Source organism: Gavialis gangeticus, unplaced genomic scaffold, assembly GCF_001723915.1.
Source record: "Gavialis gangeticus isolate Ggan-Ray unplaced genomic scaffold, GavGan_comp1, whole genome shotgun sequence".
Lineage (NCBI taxonomy): Eukaryota > Metazoa > Chordata > Crocodylia > Gavialidae > Gavialis > Gavialis gangeticus.
In genome coordinates this window covers 105,497,134-105,510,002 of record NW_017729024.1, presented here as the reverse complement: position 1 = coordinate 105,510,002, position 12,869 = coordinate 105,497,134, and the positions used below count along the sequence as shown (strand labels likewise).

Genomic DNA, 12,869 nt, shown 5'->3' with positions numbered 1-12,869 from the left:
CGAATATGACCCATCCACCACCACCCTCTGAGTGCGACCCCTCAGCCAATCTGCAATCCAGAGTCCTACAGGAGTAGGGTTGGAAGGGACCTCCAGAGGTCATCTAGTCCAACCCCCTACCTGAAGCAGGGTCATCCCTATACAAACCATTCTATAAAAGCCAAAATCTAAACTATTCAAAAAAACTCAACCCTGACAATGCAGACCTAACACCCTAACCTGCCGTAGGTAAAGCAAGGGAATCATGGCAGTCAATGTCCTGCTTCTATAAAATGTTGTCAATATATGGTCAAGAGGTCCTGGGTAGAAGGCCATGCCCTCCTGCCCTGCCCCCCGCCCCCCACACACACTAGAGAGGAAGGCAGAATCCCCCATAGTCCATACTAATTTCATCGTAGTGTAAAATTCCTTCCTGACCCCAAGTATGGTGATTGGTCTGAACCTAAGCAGAGGAGTTGTGCCCCTCACTGCTGCCGCATGTGCAGGGGGCACATCACCAGGGCAGTGTGGGGCTTGCAGCACAAGCAGCTTTCCTGTGAAGCCCCAGGCCCCAAGCCCCACACACTGCAGGGCTGGGCAGCAGCACCAGCCCCAGCTCCAGCCCTGTCCAACTCCCTCCCTCCCTCCGTGTTGGGGCCCCACTTCATCCTCCACTTACCTGTAGGAGCAGCTCTCCAGACTGCCTGGGGCAATGTGCATATACATGCACAAGGCACCCTGTGTCTGACCGCCCTCCTCCCACTTCCTCCCAGCCTCTTTGCAGGCTGGAACTCTGCTCTTTGCAAAACTGCAAAATCTGTGGGTTTCTCCACTAAAATGAGAAATCCACGTTTTGCTCCAGTAAGGGGGGAAATCTATGGTTTTCTCCATTTTTTCCATGGAAAATGAAAAACCCAGATCCCTGCTGATCAGTGGCTGTCCAACATCTTCTTGAATACCTCCAGTGATGGAGAGCCTACAACTTCCCTAGGCAACCTATTATATTGCCTCACTAGATTCACAAAGAAGAAAAATTCCATTTTCGATGGGCTCTGCAACACACAGTTCATTTTGTATATGTGAATGTGTATCTTACTTTTAAAATGTGTTTTAATACTTTAACTGGTTGCCCTGCTTATGACATCTCACATACACACCAAAGCCCCAGTGCATGGCTGAATCTAATTAGCATAAATGCATCTACATGGAGATCAAAAAACATGCCAGAAGATATTTTGAAGATTGCAAAGTCTGGAAGAAAAGGTTTAATTGGATGTGATCATATTGTTCCATTAGTTGGAGTAATGCAAACAAACTTCAGACATCTGTGTATCTGATTCCATCTTAGGCAATCTAAGACTGTAAATTCCTACTTGCACTAAAGAGAATAACATAGTATCCTAAGACATTTGCTGGCATAGAATTACTCACACTATTCAAATTACTTCAACATCCTGATTATTCATATATTAAAGAGTGATACAATATCCATAGCAAGAACGCCTAGTAGAACAAAGCTAGATGACAATAAAATAGTCTTGTCAACAGAGGTGACTTTCTTTTATGTCTTTCCACATTTATACATAGTTTGTTCTTAAAATCAGATTTCACTCTACAGACCACCTGCCTAGTTTTCTGCAGCAATTGTATTTTATTACTCCTTTGAAAGAGATTAACTATGAGCATTTCATAGTTTCATAGCTGGTAGGGTCAGAAGGGACCTGAGCAGATCATCAAGTCCAACCCCCTGCCATGGGCAGGAAAGAATGCTAGGGTCAAATGACCCTGGGTAGGTGTCTATCTAGCCTCCTTTTGAAGACCCCCAGGGTAGGAGCGAGCACCACTTCCCTTGGAAGTTGGTTCCAGATCCTAGCCACCCTGACTGTGAAGTAGTGCCTCCTGATATCTAGCCTGAATCTACTCTCTGTCAACTTACGACCATTATTCCTTGTTACTCCTAGTAGTGCTCGGGGGAACCGGGACTCTCCAATTGCCTGCTGGTCTCCCTTGGCCAGTTTATAGATGGCCACCAGATGCCCTCTCAGCCTTCTCTTGTGAAGGTTGAACAGGTTCAGGTCTCATAGCCTTTCCTCATAGGACCTGCCCTGCTGCCCCCTGATCATGCGAGTGGCCTTCCTCTGGATCCTCTCCATGTTGCCCACATTAGTCAGTGGTAAATGTTTAAAACCTTGCCAGAGTCACTAGCAGACTAGAAGGAAAAAGTGAGCTATTCCCTTCCATCACACCCTCTTGTCTCATCTTTTTTAAAGTTTGGTGTTTACAACCCTTTAGTTATCTTTGAATTGGGTTCTGATTTTGTCTCAGTATTCAAACCATGAAATTGCATAGAACACATGTTTACTGTTTAATGCAGAAAGATATAAAAGCAATAGGGCAAACTAGGCCTGAATTTGTCATGCAGTAAGACAGCAAAAATAGCCAATGCAAAAACAGTCAGAGCTACATATTTTTGGTAAGTCACCAGTTCATGGAACAGCAAGGTTGCTCTCTAAGCAGTTCTCAAGCTGTAGGTTCACAGCTGCAGTCACATATAACCAGTAGATATTCATTAGGGATAACTCAAAGAGCAGCAGGACAGGCACCTGGAACTACTCATGAACGAAACTTCCTCAGGAACTGAACAGTCTTTTTCCCACTAGAGATGGTCCCTTCAGCCAAGGGCTGAGGCACCACCAGCAGGTCCAAGGAAGGAGAGAGGCATTCCTGCCATTTCTACTTGATACTTGAAAAAAACCAACAGCAACATCAGTTATAATGTAGTCATTACTTCTCATGAGCAGTAGGGTAACACACTTTACAAAAAAGGAAGTTAAACCAAAAAGTTCACCTTATCTCTAGATTTTAAGATTCAGGCAGAATTGGCAAGCCCACTGATAAAAGTGCTCCCACCTCACCATCTCATCTTAAGGGCTTCAATTTTATTTATTTTGCTGAAACTAGACAAGACAGAAAAGAAGTGAAAAAAGAAACTAAGTGAAAGGAACCATGAAAAAAATATTGATGCAAAAATCAACAACTGCTTGGTGTCATTTCACAAACAATATGAGATTAATGAAGTGAAGAAATATTAATAAAAGACAAATCTGGAAAAAAATAAACTTCTTAAGATTCCAAATCAGTAACAGACTTATATTTGCACATGTATCTATAGAGCTATATACACACTTATTTATGAGGTCTTACAAATCAACTTCTCCTTGATTCGCTTGCCAAGGCCTGGGAGAGTCTAGTGGCACTTAAAAAATCATGCCTAAATAAATGGACCAATTAGAATAATTAGCACCAGTGTTGTCATATGTATTTGTCCAGAAAAAAATACAATATTTCCTAGAGAATACAATATTTCGTAGAGAATGTTTAAATTGCGTACATTTTTCCCTTGTATGACTGTACCATCAGCCATATTGCAAAATGTAATTTAATATACAAGTTAATGGACTCTGTACACACTGGCATTTTTTTGTGCATTTGCTTTTCCTTGGACACAAATATTCTCTGAATCCTGATAATATTCTTGAAAAAAGTATTTGTTAGTTCCTCCATTCTGCTACCAATAAATTTGTCACATATAGATTTCCAAAGGCATACTGCTTATCTTTCAGAACAAGAACAAGGATCCAAAATAACACAGGTGAGGCCATGATTCAGCCAAACATTTAAGCTCTGTTTCATTTTAAACACATGCTTCAATCCTATTACTTCCAATGGAACGGAAGCAAGTGCTTTACCATGTTGAACCTTCTTCCGAATTCTTACTTAGGCAAAATTCCAGTTAATTCCAATTTAAGTTTTATTTGGGTAAGTAATGCAGGATAGTACCCTGTCTAATTGCAGTCCTTAAAATTACTCAGTCTTTTTTCATTTTAAAAGTACCCATATTTACCTACCAGTCCAGAGTTCAAGACAGAGTTTCTTCTACAATAGCCAGTGGCCATCAGATGCTGGCCTTCTCTTCACATCTACATTATGTATGTAAGATTTGCAGTGTCTATGGGAACAGCAGAGAATTCTAATTTCTAGGTGGGGTAGCCAGGAGGGAACATTCCCCCAATAGGCTCATTCTGTTCATGCCTGCCTATGCCACCTACATGTGTCAGGTCCAGAAGCACTGCTGTGAAGCACAACCATCCTTTGCTCCTGCTTTGCACATACCAAATGCTGGAGAAATGTAAATGCCCTGCAATTAAAGTAGCACTGAGCACATACATACTGGTACCCCTACCTGTGACTTACACAAGGACTGGGCATGCCTGAGTGCAGACCGAACAGTTGTTAGGTTACATTTGGGGAGGGCTGTAGTGCAGAGAGGATGTGCAATGGATGGAGGCAGTGTAAACTTGATATCTATGGCATCTCAATCAGCAGAGTGGGCAGCCCTTCCCAAATAATCATTAAAAATTTGGCTATGTCTGGACTAATTGGACCCAGCTATTTTCTCATTACCCTAAACAGACACTTATATTCAAGGTGCAGTCAGCATTTATAATCCCCTTACAGGTTAAATCCAATATGCAGTTGTTCTTAAATCAAATGCTACTTAAAACCTAGAAAGAATAAACAAATCAACCCAAAGTAAAGAATGTAAACTTCTTCCTTTTAGTGACATGAAATACAAAAGTAAGACTGGTAGATCTTGTGAGACTGTTGCAGCTGTAGAGCCTACAAGCTAATTGCCTGTCAGTTCCTGGAGTTCTCTCAAATTCTTTGGGCCCACCAAAGCTTTACAAAGAAGGACTGTCCCTTTGTTATAAAAAAAAAGTGAGGGGGTCAGTTTTTATTAGCAGTTTGGAGAGCCTTAATAAGTGTAACAACATCTGCAGCAATGCACTCTCTTCATTTCCTCTTACATGTATATGGCAATGTTTCAAAGACATCCCCCCCCCACCCCCTTCAGAAAATACTTCTGAGGTTGTATGCAGAGTGGAACGATAAATGATCCCTCATGCTCCATGCATATTTGAGACCAACACTCAGAGTCAATTCCTTTAGCTTTCTGGTTTACTTCACTTCAGAAAGTCATGCATTGTAAGAGTTTTAGATCTTCCACCTCCAGGAGCTAACAGATTTTACACTGATGTAAAATATTCTAAACGATTTACACAAATGAGATATAAATGCACAAATGAGATAACAGGAAGACTGACTTAGAGACTGGTCCTTTAAACCTCTAGACCTGCAGTATCATTTCAAGCTGGATTACTAGTATGTTCATCTCAGTGTGATCAGATGAGGGACCACAGACAATCCCAATGTTTGAGAAAATTTTGGCTGTGGGTACTTGGCCAAATAAAACGGAGCGAAGCTTGTCCCAGGGGTCTGCATGCAATCCCATGAGTTAGCACTTACCTTAATTCATTTAGGCACGTTTTCAGGTATCGCCAACCTCTCTCAGGCCTTAGCAGATAATTAAAGGAGGCTTTGATTTTGACTGGGGTTTTTTTAATTATCATTATTGATAATTGAATGTCTTCATCACAACTCATAATGTAGCTTTATAGGACTCCAAAACACTGAAGAAATATTACCATTTTAGAGCAGGTAAAACTGGTCACTTAAACAGTAAAGTTTAAGTGACCTGACTGAAGACATAAGGATTTACTTTCCAGATGTATTACCATCCAGAAATGTCTCCCTCCTAGTTCCAGGCTACTGACAGCAAGCAGAGCTGAGCTACTTGCTCATCAGGGTCTGCAACTGAGGAACAAGCAGTTGACTGGCATGGGAAGTACAGCATCCCGGGGGCCATCTCATTGGTAGCCTGCGTGGCATCTTTCACCGCAATCTGAAATGATTCCAGTGTTCCTCCCAGAGACAGTCTCTGTAAACCTTTGATTGCATGATCCCATAGAAGGGCAATCCAGGTGAACTACTCAGGAAGTCAATGAGGCATAACCTTTAGGAAGAGATAGTATGGGGACCGCAAAAACCAAAACCAAAAGCCCAACCACCTTTCTACAACTGAGCGACAAGCATTACCACCTCCATTCCATTATAAGCACCTGTTATCATTTTCAAGCATGTCTGCTAAAAAAAAAAAATTAGAACCTTAATTCTCCCTTAAAAGCTAACAGCAGACAGACGTTTTACTAGGGAATCCAGGGTCATTTGCTGTAAATGAGGTCTGCCCAGCTCTCCTACTCAGTTTTTAATACCATAGCAGGTTATACCTAATAATTAAGGATAAATGGCTGTTTTTTTAATTTGCTGATGGGGGAGGGTGGCCACCCGTATGTGAGATATTCCTTCTCAGTGGTGGCTAAGTGACAAGAGATTGCACAAAAGAAACTGAATTTCTTCATGATAAGGTAATTGTGACCACCCCTAACTTTCCTCATTTATCAAAAAAGTCTCAGGTGTTAAACATTTACATAACAGACCCTTATAATGGCTGTGGTTTTAAATTCGCACTTCAGGGTAGTGTTTACAATGGTATAACACTGTCTGAAATCAGAACTTGTCTGTCTAGTCTCAGAACAACAAGCAAATGGAGACTCATTGAAAGAGAATAGAATTTTGTTTTCTTTTGATCTACTTGTTTTCAAAACTACAGTGAACGCTTTGAATAGTAAGGCCTGCCAATTTTCCCACATGTAATGGCACTTTTACAACCCATGTATTACCTGAGAAACAAGCAAATCACACGTCTTTACTACTGAATCTCTTCCCACACCCCTTTGAGGGGCTCTTTTTTTTGGTCCTTGCTCACTCTATGTCTAATTTAGACTGTTAAGTACTTATATGATATTCAGATGTCTGTGAAGTGTCATGCATGGTTACAGTGCTGTGTAAGCAACACTGGTCTCAATAGTATTACTTAAGGTCCACTGCAATGACAACTGATTTACTAATTGCCCTGGTTAAAGTTTTCAGACTTATAATAAATAGCTTGCCAATAAAATGCATTTAAGCTACCATAACCATCTGTAAATTCATTAAAACCTATGTATTAATTAATCAGAGGCAAAAAGCATCACTAGTAAAGCTTCAGCCACCATGAAGTATTCATGCACTTTGCCCTTAAGCTCCAGTTTTCATTACAAAATTAGTTTTTATAGTCATTTATTAGAGCTATTATCAAGAGGAAAAAATTATAATACTACAATATGACACATTTGAACTTTATATCAGAAGAAAATGTAATTAAAATTACAGGATGTCAATGTCGGCATGTTTCTTCTGGAAGAATAATGACAAAATTACCAAATATTTTCAAGGTCAAGAAAAGGACAGGCTGGTATCACCGTCAACCTATTTGTGTGAGGTGCATAATGGATGACTAATGAAAAAATGCCTCCCACTTCTACCTTGGAACAGACTGGCCAAGCACAAGTGTAGAGAAAACTAGGAGAAAAAAGAACAAAAACAACTCTCAAGTTCTCACCCAAGCTCTGCTGTTGATGTCCTGTGCCAACTATTGGGCATATCTATTAACATCTTTATGCCTCAGTTTCCTAATGTAGGAAAACAAATACTATTTTTCTATCTGTTTGTACAAGAGCATTGCAAAGATTAAAAGCTTACTTACTGTACAAATCACAAGTTGTACAATCTATAAGCATGAAAGCTTGAATAGTGTGGCAATATTAATATCTAATGTAAGTGAATTTAGCAAGAGTCAAGTGTTAAGTTCCTTACTTAACAAAGAATACTGAGGTTTACTTTTCTACAGGCCCCAAACAACAGGCTGCTTTATTCAGGAGCAAACAACAATTAACTGGGAAAATGAAAGTAACTCTGGAACAACAAACAGAGGGTGGAGTTCTGGTTCTCAAGCTTCATCCCATAATAATGACTAACAGTTTAACTCTATAATTGCCCAATTCCTTCCCTCTTAACATACAACCCAGACATAATCTTTCAAATAACTAGGAGCTCTCCGTTCTCTGGCTGGATAACGCCCCTCCACAGGAACAGGTTTCTCCTCTGGCTGGGGGAGTACATGTCTGTCTCCAGCACCTCTGACCTCCTGACTAGGAGAGTTTGTGGATAGTTCTAAATTACTGGGCTCAGAATTCTCAGTCATTCTACCCAATTCCAGGCCCTCCAAAAACCCCTCCTCCTCAGGCAATTGCTCCGGTCCCTCAGGTAGGTTGGGTCATAAGCAGATGTGGTCCTGATGTCATCTCACCGTTTGGCCATCACTGACTCCAATTTTAAAAGATAAGGGTCCCATTTGTTGTTCAACACTGCCTGGAATCCAAGTAGGTTGGCGGGTACTGAAATTTTTTGTGTAGACAGAATCACACACCCCAAAACTCTCTCTTTAGTGTGATACTCATGGTTGTGTTTTTGAAGGGTCTGTTTTTTCCACGCTTCTTCCTCCATATTGGGATACAGTAAATCCAAATGAGTCTTGATCCTTCTTCCCATTAATAGCTGGACAGGGCTCATGCCTGTGATGGTTTGAGGTGCAACTTGATACTTCAAAAGGAATTGAGCCAATTTTGTCTCCAAACTTCCTCTCGTCATTTTTCTCATCCCTTCTTTGAAGGTCCTCACAGCTCTCTCTACAAGACCATTGGAAGCTAGGTGGTATGGTGATGTTCGAATGTGCTTAATTCCATTTTTACTAAGGAACTCCTTAAATTCATGACTAGTGAAATTCCGGACATTATCTGTGACCAATACCACAGGCAATCTGTGTGTGGCAAAAGTCTGTCGAAGCTTGTCACAGATTGCTTCTGAGGTTGTTGAGTTCACGGGGTACACTTCCAGCCATTTTGAATGAACTTCTAAAAATATTTTTCCTAAATAGGGTCCAGCATAGTCTAAATGCAGACAAAACCAAGGCTGTCCTGGCCATTTCCAAGGATGCAAGGGTGCCTGTGCCAGAGACTGTTGATATACTTGATATTGGGGGTGGTGTTTGACCACCTTTTCCAGGTCTTCATGTAGGCATGGCCACCACACATAGCCGCAAGCTAAAGCTTTCATTCAGGAAATTCCAGGATGTGCCTGGAATAGTTCTGCCAGCATTTCCTGTCATCCTTGAGGGGGAACTACCACTTGCATGCCCCACAAAATATAGCCATCCTCTATGCTTAGTTCAGTACTTCTGGTCCAAAAGGGCTGAAGATCTCCTCCCAGATTCTGTAAGCGCTCTTTTGTAGGGGTGCTCTTCTGTAGGGGCTGAGTCTGGTAGTGGCAGTCTGCTCAGGGTATCAGCACTCCCATGCTGATGGCCCACCTTGTAAAGAATCTTGTACTCATACATGGCTAGGGTCAAAACCCACTGCTGTAGTTATGCTGCTGCCATATCAGGTACTGCTTTATTTTCCTTAAATAATCCTACCAAAGGTTTGTGGTCTGTTATGCTGGTGAAAGCCTTCCCATACAGATGCTGGTGAAACTTCTTTAGGCCAAATATAATAGCTAAACTTTCCTTTTCCAACTGAGAATAACCCCGTTTGGCTTTGTTTAGTGTCCTTGTGGCATATCCCATAAGACATTCTTCCTGATTGTTCAGTTTATGGGACAACACAGCCCCTGCTCCATATGTTGAAGCATTGCAGGACAGGATTAATTCCTTGCTGGGATCAAAATGAACCAAAAGCTCTGATGATTTAAGTAAACTCTTAGATTCTCAGAAGGCTTCTTCTTGTCTACCTCCCCAGTGCCATGAGGTTCCTTTCCTTAAGAGGTGATGTAAAGGTTCCAAGAGACCTGAAAGGTTTGGAAAGAACCCCCCTGCTGACCCCCAGCACCAGCTGGAGTTGAGCGGGGCTGTAATGGGAGGGGACTAGCCCAGCTCAGCTGCAGGGTGGCTGATTAGGAACCGGGGAGGGTCTCGCCCCGCCCCAGCCCCTACTTGGCCCAGCCCCCCAGGGGGAAGGAGGAGAGGGGGTACTCACTGACCCCTCTCCAGGCAGGCAGGGTCCCCCAAATCCCTGGCAGGACCCTCCCCTGCCTGGGAGTACTACAGGTGCCAGAAGCGGGCCTACAGCGTGTGCCTGTAGTATAAAAGGGCCCCACCAAAGGAAAAAAGCCTCATATGGGCTTAGGGAGCGGCGCAAGATGCACAGGTGAAAGCCCATCACACCCCTGCACCCAAAGCCCCCCCAACTGCCACGGAGCCCCCTTGCCAACCCCCAGCAGCAGCTGGAGGTAAGCGGAGCCATGGTGGGAGGGGACTAGCCCAGCTTAACTGCAGGGAGGCAGCTGATTAGGAACTAGGGAGGGTCTCACCCTGCCCCAGCCCCTACTTCAGCCAGCCCACCAGGGAGCTGCATGATTGGAGCCTCGCAAACAGGCTGCAGAAATAGGTGCGCTTGTTTGCCCTGCGCATGAGTTAGCACAGAGTTTGCGCAGGAGGTTCTGAGGCCTTGTCTGTGCACCCCCACCCTAGGGAAGCCAGTCCCAGCTGTAGTCAGCCCACTAGCAGCATGCCACAGATGTGCACGTGCCGCACCCTAAGGGTCCCCTCAAGGTCTGCAGCTCCCCCCCCTCTGGCTCCTCAGAGGCCTCCACCGAGGTGGAGCCCATGGTTCCAGGCTCCACGCAGATGGAGCCCCTGGCTCTCAGCTGCGGGGGGCTGTCTGTCACTTTTTCAGGCTCTGGGGCCCAGAAGCATGGCCACCTCCCCTTGTGAGGTCTGCTCCCTACTGGGGTCTCTGGCACAGCAGCTGGAGGAGCTCCAGGCCGCAGCCCAGAGACTGCATGCCATCAGGCACTGTGAGCAGGAGATAGACTCCTGCTGCCAGGCCTTTCTGCCATGGGAGACAGAGGATAGACCACGGTCTCCCTCCAGGACAAGGGAGGATTCGGGGACCTCCCTTACTGTACAGCCCAGGGGCTGGACCAAAGTGATCATGAGCCCCAAGGCCCCTGCCCTGCTGGAGCTCAGCAACAGGTACAAACCTCTTGCAGCCCCAGAAGAGCCTGCTGAGTTGCCAGCTTCCACAGGCAACATGGGCTCTGCTGTAGCTACTATCCCCGCTCTCTCCAAGACCAAACGCAAAGTGTTTGTCATGGGAGACTCCATCCTGAGGGGGCAATCTGCCACTCCAACCCCTTAGCCTGGGAAGTCTGCTGCTTCCCGGAAGCCTGCATCCGAGACATTGCAGAGAAGATCCCTAAACTCCTCCAGCCCACTGACCACTATCCCATGCTCCTTATCCATGTGGGCACCAATGACATGGTTCAGAGCACTTCCAGCTGGGTCATCAGGTGCTACAGGGATTTGGGAGCAGGACTAAAGGGTCTGGGGGCACAGGTGGTGTTTTCTTCGATCCTCCCAGTCTTGGGCTATGAGCTGAGGAGGGACAGGAGGATCCAGGTAGTGAACCAAACACTGTGGCGCTGGCGTCATTGGGAAGGCTTTGGCTTCCATGACCACAGTCCGCTCTTTGGTGAGAAAGGCAGCGAGATGCTGGAAAGCAATGGCCTCCACCTCTCTCTGCTGGGGAGGAGGCTCTTCTCAGCCAGACTGGCTGACCTGCTCCACTGGGCTTTAAACTAAGCCCGTTGGGGGATGGGGAGGACTACTGCCAGTGATGGCCCACTGAGCAACCCTTGCAAAGCCAGCGGGCCTGGGCACTTAAGGGAGACCACCCCTGCCCCAGCCCTGAATCAATCTGTGGGCAAGGCAAGGGCCCCCCAGGGGACACTTGCCTGCCTGTACACGAATGCCAGGAGCTTCGGGAATAAGCAAGAGGAACTTGTCCTCCTGCTTAACACAAACAATTGTGATGTCATAGAGATAACGGAGACCTGGTGGGATTCCACCCATGACTGGACCATGGGGATAGATGGCTATACCCTGTACAGGAGAGATAGAGTAGACAAAAGGGACAGGGGTGTAGCTCTCTATGTCAAGGAGAGCTTCGCATCCCTGCAAGCCAATATTGGTGACCAGGGTAGATGGCTGGAGACCCTCTGGGTTAAAATCTGTGGGGAACACAGCAAAGGGGAGATGATGGTGGGAGTCTACTACAGACCTCCCACCCGAAGTCAAGAGCTTCACCAGGAGTTTGCCAGGGAATTGGCTGAGGCTGCATGCTCCCGTTCCATGGTTGTCATGGGAGACTTCAACTACCCAGACATCTCGTGGGAAGAGCGCTCAGCTAAATCCAAGCAGTCACAAAGCTTCCTCTTGTGCGTAGATGACCTCTTTCTGACACAAGAGGTCTATGGGCCAATGAGAGGTAAAGCACTGCTTGACCTGGTACTGACAACTGGGGACAACCTAATCAGTGACCTAATGATCAATGGGAAGCTGGGCGACAATGACCACGAGCTGATCACCTTCACCATCTGCTGTAAAGCTGGCAAGTCAGTCTGCAATACAGAAGTCCTTGACTTTAGTAAAGTTGACTTTGACAAGCTCAGGAGGCTTGTTGGTGAGGCCCTAAGGGACCACGACCCTACGGGGAGGGGAGTTCAGGAAGAGTGGCTGCTTCTCAAGGGAACGATCCTCGATGCACAAACTCAGGCTATTCCGTCTCCGAGGAAAGACAGAAAAAGGGCACAGCGGTCCCCTTGGCTCTCCAGGGAACTAGCAGACCTCCTGAGGCTAAAAAGAAAGACCTACAAAGGATGGAGGATGGGATCCACCTCCAAGGAGGAATATTCTGCACTGGTCCGGTCCTGCAGGGATCAAACCAGGAAAGCCAAGGCTGCAACAGGACTTCAGCTAGCTACAAATATCAAGGAACATAAAAAGTCCTTTTTCAGATATGTGGGGAGCTGGAGGAAAAGCAAGGGCAACATTGGACCCCTGCTGAACCAGATGGGACAACTGACAACTGACGCCCAGGAAAAAGCCAACCTATTAAATGTGTACTTTGCGTTGGTCTTTCATTAGTCCCACGGGACACCCATGCCCATTACAGGACAGGGAGGCCCGGGTGAAGGAGATTCCCTGCCCTCCT

General features: G+C 45.2%; 1 pseudogene; it reads right to left on the bottom strand.

Annotated features, from left to right (window-relative positions):
* Nucleotides 1-12,869, bottom strand: part of LOC109298097 — a 45,697-nt pseudogene that overhangs the window by 25,007 nt on the left and 7,821 nt on the right.